The 15,053-nt window shown below is 43.0% G+C and overlaps 1 long non-coding RNA gene across 1 annotated transcript; it reads left to right on the top strand.

The window, feature by feature from the left end:
• The first annotated feature begins 263 nt into the window (after positions 1 to 263).
• LOC132245905 (uncharacterized) lies at positions 264 to 12,676 on the top strand. The gene is made up of 3 exons (XR_009457604.1): positions 264 to 4,951; positions 6,683 to 6,752; positions 10,132 to 12,676. It is a non-coding gene; the product is annotated as an uncharacterized LOC132245905 (long non-coding RNA).
• The last annotated feature ends 2,377 nt before the right edge of the window (positions 12,677 to 15,053 follow it).

Below are 15,053 nucleotides of genomic sequence, written 5' to 3'. Positions count from 1 at the left end.
AACTTTAACTGATCGTTGTAAATTTTAGATAGTGAAAACCATCTTCCCTATGCCCAAATGTATGCTTAAAATAAGAGGCAAGGAAATAAATGGTACTAAAGCAATAGCTTGCAAAGCAAAAATTTAAATAACCTGGTAAGTTCTCAGGAAAGAGCTTCCAGAGTACCCAGCTCTTCAAATATTTCAGTAGTTCAGGGGGTCCTCCGCTACTCCTACATTTTTAACCTGGGAGGAAAAAAAACAAAATGCCAGTCATGAGCCCAAAACAAACATCATGTATTTCTGAAAATGTGTAACTACTATACAGCTAGGCCTGGTAGTACTTCCTTGCTTCACTGAACCTATCGCCATGTTCCCTAGGGTCAGCCTCTGCCCTCTTCCTCTCAACATTTCTTCTCAAAATGGGCTTCATCTTATTTTAAGAGGGGGGGAAAAAAAAAGTCTTCCAGTCCTTTGCAGTTGAACTTTGACCAAGCACAAAACTATAAGATGCATTGATATTTTTGAGAGATGTTTCACTTTTACAATGTAATCTCTCAATATTTTCAGTTGTTGACAGCTCTACATCTCTTGGTGAAGCAAAATTTGTGCTTAACTTCACAAGTTTACCCCAGGAGGATTTGTTGCTATTGATGGTGCCTGACCTAGATGCTAACATCTTTCATAGCAGCAGGATGTGGGCAGTAACCCTTACCTTATTAAAGGAAATCACATGGACACCAGCTCAGCTTTGTGTAATGTCCCTCAGTTTTCAGACTTCATCCTTGCTGCTTCTCTAAATCCCTTGATAGGCTTGGCTGCTGCATGTTAGTGAAGACTGGGCTTAAGTGCCTGGCCTGTGTTAGATGCATTAACCCAGTTAAAAATCTCCAGAATGTTTATACCATTTTATTGTTCACACCTGAAAAAGGGGGTGCACTTTAGAAAGTGGCATGATAGCTAGTTAGAATTGTTCCAAAGCTTGAATAAACAGTTGCAGCTAATTTACTCAATCTGAACTGAGCTGCCGTGGTTACAGGTGAACAGGAGCAGTTCAATTAACCTTATTCTGTCCCTCAGTGGACTGCTGGCCTTGCTACATTTAATAGAATGTCTCACTTCTGAGTGAGCCAGGAAATGCAGCATTATACAGGGCAGTCCATCTGAAATGCCTTGTAGTGGGGTTAGTGTGAGCTTAAAGCAAAGCTTACACACTTCAACATGACTAGTGTGGATGCACTGAAATGGTTGTGGTCAGAACAATTTAGTTGACAAAGGGGTCATAGAAAAGGTTGGAATTAAGGCTGCTTATTTTAGGGGGATGGTAAGGACAAAATGGGGGGAAGGTTTTCCTTTTGAAAGTTAAACGTCTTTGGAGCAGAAGCTTCTTTAATTTTAATCACAACTATTCTTTTTTTGGAGCTATATTAAACTGAAATCTGAACAGTTTTGAGATCTTATTCTCCTGACAGCAAAAGCTGCAAAGTGCCCTTGGGCTCTTCTCAGCCTACATGTATAGCTTTTAGTAGCATTTGCCCTTGTGAAAGTGATAGCATTAACCATAATAAATATAATTGCTTTCATGTGTATGTACACTGTGAATAAGTGAGTAATAAGTTTTGGTAGTGGGATTCAATTGCGTTTACTAGGAAGCTGAAATGCAGTATGAGTGTAATCCATTTGTGGTATTTCTTCTTGCACTCTAGAGGCTGATTATAAGTTTTAACTGGGATTTTTCAAGAATCATTAAAGGAGTTATGTACCCAACTCCTATTCTGTTGTGTATGGCATTAAGATATAACACTAATATGGTGTTATCAGCACTGCCTATAATAAGTAACATTTTTTCCACAGCCGGAACATACCACTAGTTTGCCCTAGTCTCCCCTTGACTCACTTTCAAATAGCTCTGCCTCCTATTTTCCCAGCTAGATTACTTCAGTCCTTTGGCCCTCCAGCCTATTCTCTTGCCATACATAATCCTTTCTGTACAGCAAGGCCCCTTTGAAAAAAATTGTAACATATTGCCCACTCTAATTTTTTTAATGGAAAAATACCCATACTGGTGCAGCTCTCTAGAGCAAGCTAATATATCAATGGTGGTTCATAGTGTAAAATCTTTTTTAGATTTCATAGACATTAGGGCTGGAAGGGACCTTGAAGATCATCAAGTCCAGGCCCCTGCCCCAGGGGCAGGAAGTGGCTAGGGTCAAAGGATCCCAGCAAGATAAGCATCCAAGCTTTTCTTGAACGAGTCCAGAGAAGGTCACTGCACCACTTCTGGAGGGAGTCTATTCCAGGTTTTGGGGGCTTGGACAGTAAAGAATTTTTTTCTTATGTCCAGCCTAAAATGGTCTTGGAGGGGTTTATGACCATTGGTCCTTGTTTTCCCTTGGGGTGCTCTGCTGCACATTCTCCCAGGTCCTGAGGTACACCCCTTATGTACTTATAAGCAGTCACCAGGCCCCCCTGAGCCTGTGCTTTTCCAAGCTGAAGAGTCCCATGGCTCTCAGCCTCTCTTCATAAGGTCTGTTCTCTTGCCCTCTGATCATGCATGTGGCCCTCCTCTGGACTTTCTCAAGCTTCTCGACATCCTTCTTAAATTGCCGCTGGTCACGGAGTGCTATAATGATTCACTACCATCGACCACACTACTCTCTGGGTCCGACCTCGGAGCCAATTTCCCAGCCGTTGGACTGTAGCTCAGGCCACAGTTGGTCAATTTTTCCATGAGGAGGTCGTGGGATACCAGATCAAAGGCTTTTTTAAAGTCCAGATATATGATGTCAATCTCTTATCCCTTGTCCAGGTGATATGTCACCTGGTCACAGAAAGAGATGAGTTTAGTCAGGCAAGACCTACCTGTGACAAACCCATGTTGGCTGTCCCTCAGGATGTTGCCCTCAGCCAGCTTACCCTGAAGGGTCTCTTTGATAATTTTCTCTAGACTCTTACCAGGGATTGAGGTCAAGCTGATTAGCCTGTAATTCCTGGGGTCTACTTTCCACCCTTTCTTGAAGATGGGTACCGCATTGGCCTTCTTCCAGTCCTCAGGTACTTCACCTGAGCACCATGAGTTTTTGAATATTTTTGCCAATGGTTGGGCTATGATACCTGCTAGCTCCTTGAGTACTCTAGGATATCTGTCAGGACCAGCTGACTTGAAGATGTCCAGCCTTTCAAGGTGATCCTTGACTAGATCACCACCAATACTGCGCATAAATATGCCCTCACCCTGGCCATCTCACATCTTGCTAGGCAGGGTGGTCCCATTGGACTGATGAAAGACGGATATGCAGTACCCACTAAGTAGATTGGCCTTTTCCTGGGTCTCGGTTACCAGCTGTCCCACTTGGTTCAGCAGGGGTCCAATGTTACCCTTGCCTTTTTTTCCAACCCTCTACATAGCTGAAAAAGGACTTTTTGTTATCCTTGATATGTGAAGCCAGATGGAGCTTGGTTGCAGCCTTGGCTTTTCTGATCCACTCCTTGCATGTATGGTCCAGTGCTGAGTACTCATCCTTGGTGGTAATTCCAGCCTTCCATCCTTTATAAGTCTTTGCATGTTGTATTTAGTTTTCCTGCATATTACAGAAAGAAGGTTCTTTTGATATACAATATAAAATTTAATTTTTGCTTAAGAGACTAACTATAGAAACTGCAGGAGAACATTGTAGGCATCTAGATCAGGGGAAGGCCTCAGGGGGGATATGTGGAGAAGTGGGGATACTTGGGAAGTGGTGGTATGGGGGTCAACCAGCTGCTGGGGGACCCCCTGCTTCTTAACCAGCTGCTGGGGTAAACTGACCAAAAAAGGTTGAAAACTCCTGATGTAGATATTTGTTCATTGCATTCTTCTCCTAAGTTGCCAGACCCTGCTGTTTTTGTACTGTCTCACTTAAATAAGTATCTGCTATCCTACTCAACTTGTGTCAAAATATATAGTACTTTGATTAAAATAAAGCCAAAATATATAGTAGTTTGATACTGGAATCTGGCAAGAGATTGTGTGGGGTGTAATCCAAGATACCAGCTTGATTTGATCAGTTGTTCCTATTTATTATTAGATGCCACTGGGTGCGTGAATGTTTTGCATTAATATGCATGTAAACTCAGATGCATATTGCACCAGAGCTTTTTGCTCCTGGGCACTGTGTTTCAACATGTTCCTGGGATTGCAGCATGTTGAGTTGGGACAGAGTAGCCCTAGCTGGCAGTGGGTCCAGGGGTGAGCCTGCCATCCTGGGGCTGCTCTCACCTGGCTCAACAGGCTGTAGAGGTACTGGCTTGGGCATGAAGGTGCTTCATTATGAGGCTAGCCAGTAGGCAGCCCCTGAACTGAAGTACCCTTGTGTACCCTGTCAGTGTTTACACATGCATTGCAACAGAGTAAATAAACTCTCTAGTACTTGTATTTACAAGTACTAACCTGCAGCAGAGTTTATTAGTTTATTCTGTTCTAATAACCCTGATGCATTTACTGAGGAGTTGCCTAATTAGCTCCACAGTAAATGTCTCATGTAGATGTGCCCATTGAGACTTTTCATGAAGAAGAATGTGGTCACATAAACAACTTACTGTTGAACAAGCAAAGGTGTGATTTTTATAGCGGGTCAGTTACATCTGGTAATAAATGCAAAAGGCCAGGACATAATTGGGAACTAAGATCAATAAAGTACCTAAGCAAATGTTTAAGTCTCACTACAGTCAATTTCTGAATTTCATCCTAACCAATCTGATTTAAGCAGGCAGTAGATAATTCCTTTTGCAGGGGGCATGCTGAGGTGGAGAGAGAGAGAGAGATTTAAAGATGTACTGAAATGCACACGGTCATCATCAAGCAGCGACACCTACAACCAGGCTGTAAATCAGGGTTGGGCAAAATGGCAGATGTGGCTGGTGGCTGAACTCCATTTCCCACCAGCCCCGGCCCATGTGGCTCCTGGCCAGCCTCCATGGAGACCCTGGGAAGGTATGGCAACGACAATGTGGGACCACAGAACTGGGGCTCCCCTTGGCGCAGCCCCACACCTGGGGTGTTCAGGGAGACCAGCTGAAGCCATGCAGGCATGGTGTGTGGCTGAGTGGGGAGGTGCTCTGGGCCCAAGGCTGGGAACTTGGGGCAATGACAGCACTGGAGCACTGGGGTAGAACTACAATCTGCTCCCTGTAAGCCCATGTTTGTGGAACCTGCACTGTAGCCACTTTGCCCTCCCCAATTTCTTCCTTTCCACCGTACTGAGAGGCCCTGCTCTCAATAAGCACGTAGAAGTCAAGGGCAACATTTGCACATAGGCAAATTACTACAGATATCCATACACTTAGTTATTCCAGAATTGATGCAGCAGTTTTAAACACAGGCAAAATGCAAGTTTTAACACACGAACTCCATAAATGTACATTAAAGCAGCACTTCTGTACCTACTTATACCAAAAGGCTGAGAAGCCTTATTAGCAGGGATCTTGTTTTCCCTGATGGAACAAAAAAAATAAATTGCTAATTCTCTGATAACTCTCCCAAATCCATAATTAAAATTTAAGGTCCCCTCAGCCCCCCTGACCCCAGCCCTGTTGGAGGGGGGCCCCAGCTGCCATGGCCATAGGCCCCAGGTCTGCAGCTCCCTGCCCCCAAAAGAAGACAGTGGCTGCTGCAGGAAACGGAGCATGGAGCCAGCTCCCCCACTGGTGTTGCCTGCTGCAGGTTTGGGTGGGGCTGGCTCCTGGCGCAACACACAGTCCTGGGGGGCAGGGGGAACTCATGCCCCCCAGATCTGTGCAGGGGCAGGGCAGGTATGCCTTGTGGGTTCATGCTTCTGGCTCTGCTGCCCCCCTCCGTGGCCTCTACAGAGAGTGTGTGACCCAGCATGGCAGCGCAAAGCAGGGACGTGCACAAAAGCTGCCTGATGCTCTGAGCTCTGCGCTGTCCTGGCCACAGTTCCCCTGTCGGTGAGGGCAGTGTGGGCAGCAGCTGTTTAAACTGAAATGTGAACAGTTCTAAACCCCCTCTGTCTCCTGGGACTGCACGCTGCTGCTCGGAGCTGGCCCTGCTCCCAGACAGGCTTGGCTTGACCATAGACAGCCACTCCTGGTCCATGCTCTGATGGCTGGGTGGTCGCTCCATGTAGGGCTTCCTGGCCCTGGCAGTCACCCCCACCCACATATGCCACCTGGGCCCCCCCCAGCCCCCTGCAAGCCCCACTTACATTAGGCTTCAGGAAGGAAAGTGAGTCTGAGCCAAGCCTTGGCTGAATGTGAGCTTCAGACCCCACCCTTTCCCTTCCCTCTCCCTCTTCCAGGAAGGGTTGGGGCTTTCCCACTCTTTTTGCAATTAGCTTTTTCAGGCTGGAACTCTGCCTGCCTACGGAGCTCTTTGCAAAAGTGGGGAATCCATAGGTTTCTCTGCTAAAAGGGAACATTTATTTTTCCTCTTATAAAATCAGGAAATCTATCCTTTTCTCTGTTTTTTCCATGGGAAACGGAAAACCCAGATCCCTGCTTATTAGTCCAAAGCCAAAATGCTCATGATTCACTACATAGTTCATTGGGCTGGGACCCAGTAGAGTCAACAGCATTTCAAGCTGTAATTAACCCCACAGCTCAGCACTGCTTAATCTGTGTTCGTGCACATGCGTTCCTGGTTACATATTGCCATGTACAAATTGTAATACAACCTATAATTCATTATTAATTAATTATACTGCAGTTAAACTGGACCTGAGAAATCTCTATGAAACAGTACACCTACAGGATTCAACCTGGTCCCTGCTAACAAGGTAAGTGAATACGAACTTACTACTCTTCTGATCATAGTGTTTTAATACAAAAAAATGTCAATAAGAAGAGAAGTCTCAACCAGTTTTTGTGGCCATCAAATTATTCAGTAGAAAAGACGACAAAATTAGGTTTCCGTTGATATGATGATAAGGAAACACAAGTGCAGAGAACTCATTTAGTAAAAGTGTCGTAGCATCCATGGAGTAATTGTGGAGCTGCTTTGCAGCCTGAGTGGGTGGGTGTGAGGGAGGGCTGATTGGTCTGAGAACTGGCATGAGGCTCTGACTCCAGTGTATCTAAAATAAAATACTAGGGCTTCAAGAGATCTACAATTTAGCCCACCCCCTGAACAATCTTTGAAGGGGCCCCTTAATTTTGACACGGGGGTTCTCTTGATTTTTATTTACTTATTTTCTAGTCAGATGCTTTGTCACTGTACTCTATTTCTTCAGTAGCCAGGACCTGGTTTTTTCCATTTCCCATGGGGAAATGGAGAGACACGCAAACTTTACCTTTCTGCACCAGGTCCTACCCCTGGGCTGAGGCGGGGTGGGGGGAGGGCAGCAGGGCGGGGAGCCCAAGCCCTCAGCAGATAGCTCACATCCACCCTCCTGTCACCCCTTCCATGGGCTCCATTCTGGCTTTGCTGCCCATGGGGGAGGGAGACCCAGGCTTCAGGCTCTGCTCTGCTGCAGTAGCTGCTGCTTCCTGTGGGTGGCAGCCAGGGTTTGTGCACCGCTGCAGGGGCCTATGGGAGAGCGAGACTGAACACAATGCTGCAGTATAAATATAGACTTTGAGAGTTAGATCACAAAACTGATAGTGACGCCATTTTAGGTGTCGGCGGGGAATATATATACAGAACATACTTAATCTTTAAATATTTACCTAAGCTACAGAACATTTTAAATCTTTTTATAGATAGATATAGATATGTCTTCTTTGCCAACTCTGTCCTTCCTGATGCTATTTGTCTTGAAAGGGTTTTTATATAGTTTGTTGATTGTTTCTCATGATCAATGTGTAGGCCATGTGAATGTTGTCTCCTTTTAGTGGCCAGACTGCAGTAAAGAGATAGAGATCACTACTGATCCTAAGACAATGAGCCTAGTAAAGGCTCATGCCTTTAGATCCAGAGATCCAGCATTTAGTTCTTTAGAGTGGAGAGATTGATCATAAGAGACCTGCATGCTAGTGACCATGACGTGTAACATGGGCCAAGTCACTTCTCCCTGTGCTCCAATTTCTGTATCGGGAAGTTGAGTATACTGCAGTATTTCCTTCTGCAGCTTTGAAAACCTCTTATAGTATTTCTTCTTTCTATATTTTGTAACTAACAATAATTTTGAAATGAGCTGATCAAATCTGTCCCCTCATCAGTGAACTGCTGATAAAATATTGTAAAAGGATTTTCTGACACCATAAAAATGATAGAAACGTATTATCTGTAACCAAAAATAGCTGTAACAGTTTGTGGAAAAAGGCATCCTCTCCTTTAAACCCATTTGAGGTATTTTTGGAGTGGTTGCTGCAAATGTAATGAGAGAGACTATAAAGTCTTTGAACATACTATACCTTTCTTCTTATTTCAACATATTAGAAAGATTTTTATTTTAAAAAAACAAACCCTTTACATAAGATGGAAAAAGGGAAAAATTCAATGAGGACTAAATAACTGATGCCAATATTTTCTAAAGCTATGAGGTATAAAGTAGCTGCCTTTCTAGTGACTAAAGTTGGCCACTGTTGGCCATGGTTGACAGACCTAAAGGGGGACAGGGCTTCAATTAGGGTAGTGTAAACCATTGGTTTTCATGTTTGATTACAAAACTGAGAGGAAACATTGGATTGACTCAAACTTATTTTCCTTGCTATTTCAGTTGGAGATTTGCCATCCTTGGCAGGAAGTTGGTTTGTAAACTCTGGCATGGGGTGTGAAAATCTTGCAACCCCTGATCTAGATAAAAGTTCTATAGTTGGTTGGAACATTTTGTTCAAAGGGTGTTCAGCAGGGATCCTGGTTTTCCATTGCTCACAGAAAAACAGAGAAACTCATGGATTTCCCCTTTTTATCAGAGAAAACGCTGATTTCTCCCTTTAGCAGAGAAACCTGCAGATTCCCTGCTTTTGCAAGCAGCTCTGCAGGCTGGTTGAGCTCCAACCTGCAAGAGCTGTTTGCAAACAGGGTGGGGAAACATCCAGCCCTGCCTGAAGGGGGTGGGAGAAGGGGAAAGGGTGAGTCCTGAGGCACTCAGTCAGCCACAGCTCTGCTCAGCTCAGCTTCACTATTCGCTCCTGGAGCCTGAGGTCAGTGGGGCTTGCAGGAGGCTGGGGTCCCCTCTGGCAGGGCTGGGGGGTTGTGGGTCATGGCTGGGGGAAACCAGCAGGCCTGTGGGGGCCAGCAACCCACCCTGCCCTCGCCTGGAGCAGGGAGCAGCAGTGGGGGAGCTGGTTCTGTGCTGCTTCTGCTGCAGCTGCCTACTGTTGGGGGCAGGGATCTGCAGACTTGGGTCCCTGGCCCCATAGCCCTGGCAGCTGGTGGCCCCTCCAGCAGAACCATGGGGCAGGGGTTGTGGGTGGAGGCAAGAGGCACAAGTAGGGTGGGGGGCTGTTGTGGGGGCAATGAGGGGCACCAGCAGGGCTGTGGGAGACATTGGGGTGAGTGAGGGGTACCAGCAGGGCTAGGGGGGGTGCAGATTGCTTTTAATTTTAATAATGGATTTTGGGGGTTTTATCAGAGAATTTGATAACAGGACAAGGAGCAATCATTTTAAATTTCAGCAAGGGAAATTTAGGTTGAGTATTAGGAAAAATTTTCTAACTATGGGCATGGTTCAGTATTGTAACAGGCTGCTCTAGGGGGGTTATGAAATGTTAATCCTTGGAAAAAAAATTTTATGAGTAGTTTAGGCAGACACTTGAATCGCTTAGACAGGGATGATCTTGTAAAGGTGGGTTGCCTAGATGACCTTCTGAGGTCCATTCCAGCCATATTTTTATATGATGGTTAGGATTTTGTGCAATGCAGGACAAAACCAACAGAAGAGATTGATAGTGCAACACCCCAGAATATCCTAATCAGTGTCTCCCAAATACTGCCCTAACAACTGTTGGGTAAAGGGATGGGGGAGGGCTTCATCACTACCACTTCTTCCTCCAATAGTTTTGTGAATCTAAAGCTTTTAGCCCTATGGGTTTTAATGCAAATGATCCAAAAATGAAGTGCTACAGGAACATCGGTGTGACCTGTATCACTATTTCCAAAATGAATGATCTTTTTTCTTTTTGATAAAATTATTTGGTAGACTGCATTTTTCAGTGAATATATTAGTTGCTGAAAAAAAATATTCTAACTGTAGTTTTTCACCTTTCTTTCAGATGATGTAGCTTTGGACAGCAATGCTAGCAGCAAAGGGAACAGAAGAGTTGCAAGGAGGCCCTGGTTGATAGTAGCCAAAGGGGCAAGGAGACTTTTAAATCCAGTACCCCTATAGAATACAGACACCATTGGATTTGGGCAGTACCTCCAAGTCTCTTTCTCCACGTCATTTTATCAGTAATGTCACAAAAATGTAATTGATGTCATGGCTGGCCTGTTCAGTGCACTCAACTCAGTAAAGTCTGGGAAGTGCTGCTGGGACTACAATGAGATTCATATTCAGAGAGGTTTTTTATAGTGTTGTAGCTTCTCATCTTGAACTGACATTACATGCCACAGTCATCGCTGTTGGTGTTAGAAGTTATATCAACATTGGTAGCAGCTGCAGAATTTTCTGGATGAGGAAGCCTCCATGTTTACCTTTTATTAAAAGTGCCAGTGAGTCTCTGCTCCTGGCACTCAGACTTGCTCATGTGTTAGTAACAGTATCCTGAGCACTGGTGAAAATGCTTGTTGAATAAATGAGTAAAGGAGGAACACTTAAATGTTTGAGAACAAGTCAAGTCACAGCAGGCCATCATTTTCATTTTGGAAAACTGTGTGTAAGAAATCCATTGAGGCAGTTTAAAAAAGCTGAATTCATAAAAAGGGAGAATGCCTAGGTCGTTCCTGTTTTGTGAGATTACAGCTCATTATTGTTATTTAAAGTAATCTTTGTAAACTAGAGATCATGTAGTTTTGGGGGAAAGGAGGCAGTTCCTGCACCAACCAAACACAGGCAAAACTACACACCTGAGCAGATAGCCATAACGTTCCTGTTCAGGCATGTTACTAACTGGTTTAGGCGTATAGTGTAGAAACATTGTCCAAATGATAATCCACAGCCTCAAAGTAGTGGCTGCATGATGGAGTTCAGTGTGGTAGATGACCATACTGGGAGAAGGAAGAAATGTGTGTAACACCCACACGGGGGTGTGTGTGTGTGTGTGTGCACGCACGCATACACGTGTGATGGCAAGCTGGGGACTGTATCTGGAGCAAATATGTAAAAGCCTCTAGCCTCATTGGCCAGGGTAAGCAGAGGATTCTCTGCGGGACACCCTTGTAATTTATTTAGTGTTTCCCAGGTGGTCTGGGTGGGGGCTTGAGCCAAAGTAAAATATATTTGGACTCCAAAATTGAACCTGGCTCTTGTTGCTGTTGACCTGGTGCCTGGCAGAAGAGTTATGTGTGCTTAAAAGAAACAGGAATATGTACATATGTCCTAAGGAACAAGCGTCAGAAATCTAGTCAAGACCAAGAAAATGAACATAGAGAGAACTTATGTATCAGTTTTAGTGCACATCTGGTTTCCCTGTGTACACCTTCTATGCTGCGGTCAGACTTTTCATAATGCAGCTAGATAAAAAAAGCATCTAGCTCATCTGCTTAGTTTGTCTTTAACACACATTATCAACATATCTAAAGGCAAAGGATTAATCTATTGACCATCATAGGAAAAGTATCAAGTCCTTCATCTTTGCCAACAAGTGGATTTGAGAGATGGCTTTCTAAATGCAAGTTATGGGATATGAAGATTAAGAAAGCATGAGCTAAGTTTGTGTAATGTCCCATCCGAGCAAACATTCTTATTGCTTTCCACTCCTGCAGCTTCCAAATTGTATGTCATTTATAAAGAAAAGAATGCTGTACTGCAAATTATACCACAAGCACGGAAACATATGGTTTCCTAGTGGAAAAGAAACATTTGCTTTGAAAAATGTTAGCCTTTTTAAAAAACAAAACAAAGAACAAGACATTTCTGAGTAGAGTCTCTTCTCTCATTTAAAAAAAATGTTTGTGGGTGTGGGGTTTTTTTGGTTTTTTTGTTTTTTTGTTTTTGTTTTTTTTAACTTTCGGAGTTCCATTTTTACGCATTTGTTTAGGGTCATTGCAGAGCCAGCATTGGATGTATGTTTCCTCCTTCCTAATTTATGACATTTCTATTACATTAGTTTTTTATTACCCAGTGTTTAGTAATGGAGTTTGGGATGTTGTAAAATAGCCATGAATACATTTTGTGTTTAGAAGGATTTTCTTCAAATCGTCTTATGAGGATATGATATAATAGACTCATCTTGAATTCCACCTTATGATTTTAGCTGTTGATTTGGTTTATACTTATACTCCTTGAGCATAGTGAATTTCATAGAGCTCTAAAATGCATTTTTGGTAGAATGTTTTTCTGTTGTGTTAAGGAACCCAATCTCTTCATTTGTGGCACATTGTTTAAACCTGTAAACAGCATGAAGCTCGTGAATATTGGAAAGCTCGATATCGGGGTATGAATAGTGGTAAGCGTTCTTTCAGATCTAGTCAGTGTAAGGTTTGCCTTATAAAATGCTACATACATTCTAACAGTCTTAAATGAAGTGCCTGGCTACTATGACATCTTCGTTTCTCCATCTAAAGCGGTACTATGATGTGGCCAAATGTGTATAAATTCTGATGTGTTTTCTTTTTGACTCATTTTATGTAATAAAATATAATTTACACTTGCAACAAGCTGTGAGTTATTGTGTTAACATATGCACGAAAATGTGGTTGTTTATCATAAGCAGACTTTCATATGTATAATCCTCTAGAGACATCCCTGTCATGTTTAATAGACTGTATGTTATGCGAAGAAGCAGACACTGATTTCCTATCATTTTGCATACTTTACAAGATGGCATGCTCTCCTTATGCTCTCCTTGAAAGTGTGTAAATAGAAATTTACTGAACAAGATAGCAAGCTCACTATATAAACTACAGATTCTTGAAGTCTAGGGATTAGATTATGGTTTTAGGTGTTCAGACTCCTTATGCTTGATTTGATTCTACAATCTGTTTCCCTCTCAGATTTTTATCATTTCAAGGAAAATATTCCTCTGCTTTTTGAAAAAGCAGGCCATGTGTTTTGTATTCAATGAACATCGATCAGGAGATAAAAACATTTATCAGTCCTGATAATCCATAAAGGAGAATACAGGAGTTTCATTTTATTATGGTCTAGTGCAAAGGCAATTACTTTCATAAGAAGCAGTGTTTCTTCAGGAAACAGTGAAAAATAGGAAAGGTGATCCAGAGGAATTAGTACATGTCCTGGGTAAGGCAATTTCAGACTTTTTCCTCAGTAGACCACTACTGTCTTCCTTGGAGGTGGTTAATCTAATTTTTAAAGCTTGCTCAAGGCTTTTATATTAAAGTCGGAACCATAGAATAAATATTAACAATAAATTCACACTTTCTCTTTTGAAATATTTGCAAAGTGGTAGATGGATGGATTCATTAGATACTCAGTGTGCATCATGAGAGTTCATGCATGATGCACAAAGGTGATTAGATATTATATTTTTAATTTATACATGAACATTTCTGAAACTTTCTCAGAGGACCATATTGGAAAATCAATCATTGACAGCTATGTAATATTGTTTAAAAATAAAAATTTGGAAGGCATGGTTTTATTAATTACACATAGATTATTAAAATGCATTTTTTGAGAAGATGGAAACAAAAAAATGATAGAAACCCTCCCTCCCCAAATAAAATAAAAACTAATTAAAATTTTACTTCTAGAGAGACAAATAGACACAACTGGTTTAACCTTGGTTTGGGTTCTGCAACTGGACTGCAACTAAAAATATGTATCCCTTAATACATTTAGTATTATTTTTAAAAGGGAGGTGTAAAAGATTCAGCCCACAGATTAGATCCTGCTCATGGAGCTGTTGTGCCTAGTGCATGGGGCTCTCAAAGAACCCAGGGGTGAGCAGAGACAGGGGTTGCTCTGGGTTCCCAGCTACAGAGCCTGCCCAGGAATGCTGCGCCTGGTGGTGGCCCAGATCCACTAAGCTTGATGTCCCTCTAAAACATTGTTGCCTAGAATGTTCTTTTTTTGATTAGGGAAAGTACATACTAATCTGATGATGATGATTGCATTTAGATTACTGGGATTCATGCCAAACTCTTCTCTGATCGTATTCACCTGGGTGCACTTTCCTCAGTTTTCTTTTGCTATTTGGTTATTGAAGTGATTCCCTTCAACTTACATGAGTATTCTTGAGATACAGCTGCTTTTGTCTTGTATCATTTTGACACAGCTCAATAAATTGACCTATATTTATACAAAACTGATCTCTGGTTTGTTTGGATTGTTCTAGTGCCCTTAGTTAAATTTGGGCTGAGTTCCTTACTTTTGTAAGGAAGCACTGAACCAAGGAAACTGCTCTGGTTGCAATTCTTGTGCAAATATGTCACATAGCTCTAGGATTCCTGAAAGTTGCTTATTTCAGCTGGGTTCTATAGGCACAGACAGAAGAGTAGCTCCACACTGTAATTCATGGCACTTTGCAGGAAATGCTATGAGTTGCACTGATGCCCCAGACATGACAGAAATTTGCTGTAGGGTTCTGGGGGCTGGGGAATCTAGCTGTTGGTTAGAGTGGTTGCAAGGTTGCAGCCACTCTCCCCTAGCAATGCCCCCCCCCCCCTCCTTCCCCACCCTGGTACTGTTTTCAGAATGGGAGGGGGGGAAGTAAACAGGGAGCTTGTTCTGGGGCTTCTCCAGCTTGTGCTGGAGGGTGCAGTGGGTGAATTGGAGCACCTCCCCCCCCCCCCCTGACACTTGGGGGGATGGGGGCTTCCAATCCACCTGACCCACCTTTCAGTGCCAACTGGAAAAAAAAAATACCAAACTCCCTTCATTCCCTTTCCCCCTCTGATTTTGAAAACAGCCCTGGGGCTGGGAGGCAGTGTAGACTCAAGTTACTGAAGCTGCTCCATTTGGAGCATCTTCATCTTAACTCTCATGCTGGATTGGACTCTTTTTAAAGTACTCTGCAGCCATACACTTCTGTTTGGTCATGGCTGTAGAGTGCTTTCATAGGGCAGATCGGAT

The sequence above is a fragment of the Alligator mississippiensis genome, chromosome 1 (genome assembly GCF_030867095.1).
Source record: "Alligator mississippiensis isolate rAllMis1 chromosome 1, rAllMis1, whole genome shotgun sequence".
In the NCBI taxonomy this organism is placed as follows: Eukaryota; Metazoa; Chordata; order Crocodylia; family Alligatoridae; genus Alligator; species Alligator mississippiensis.
Note: the sequence above shows the minus strand (reverse complement) of the source record. Positions and strands in the feature narration are given on the sequence as shown.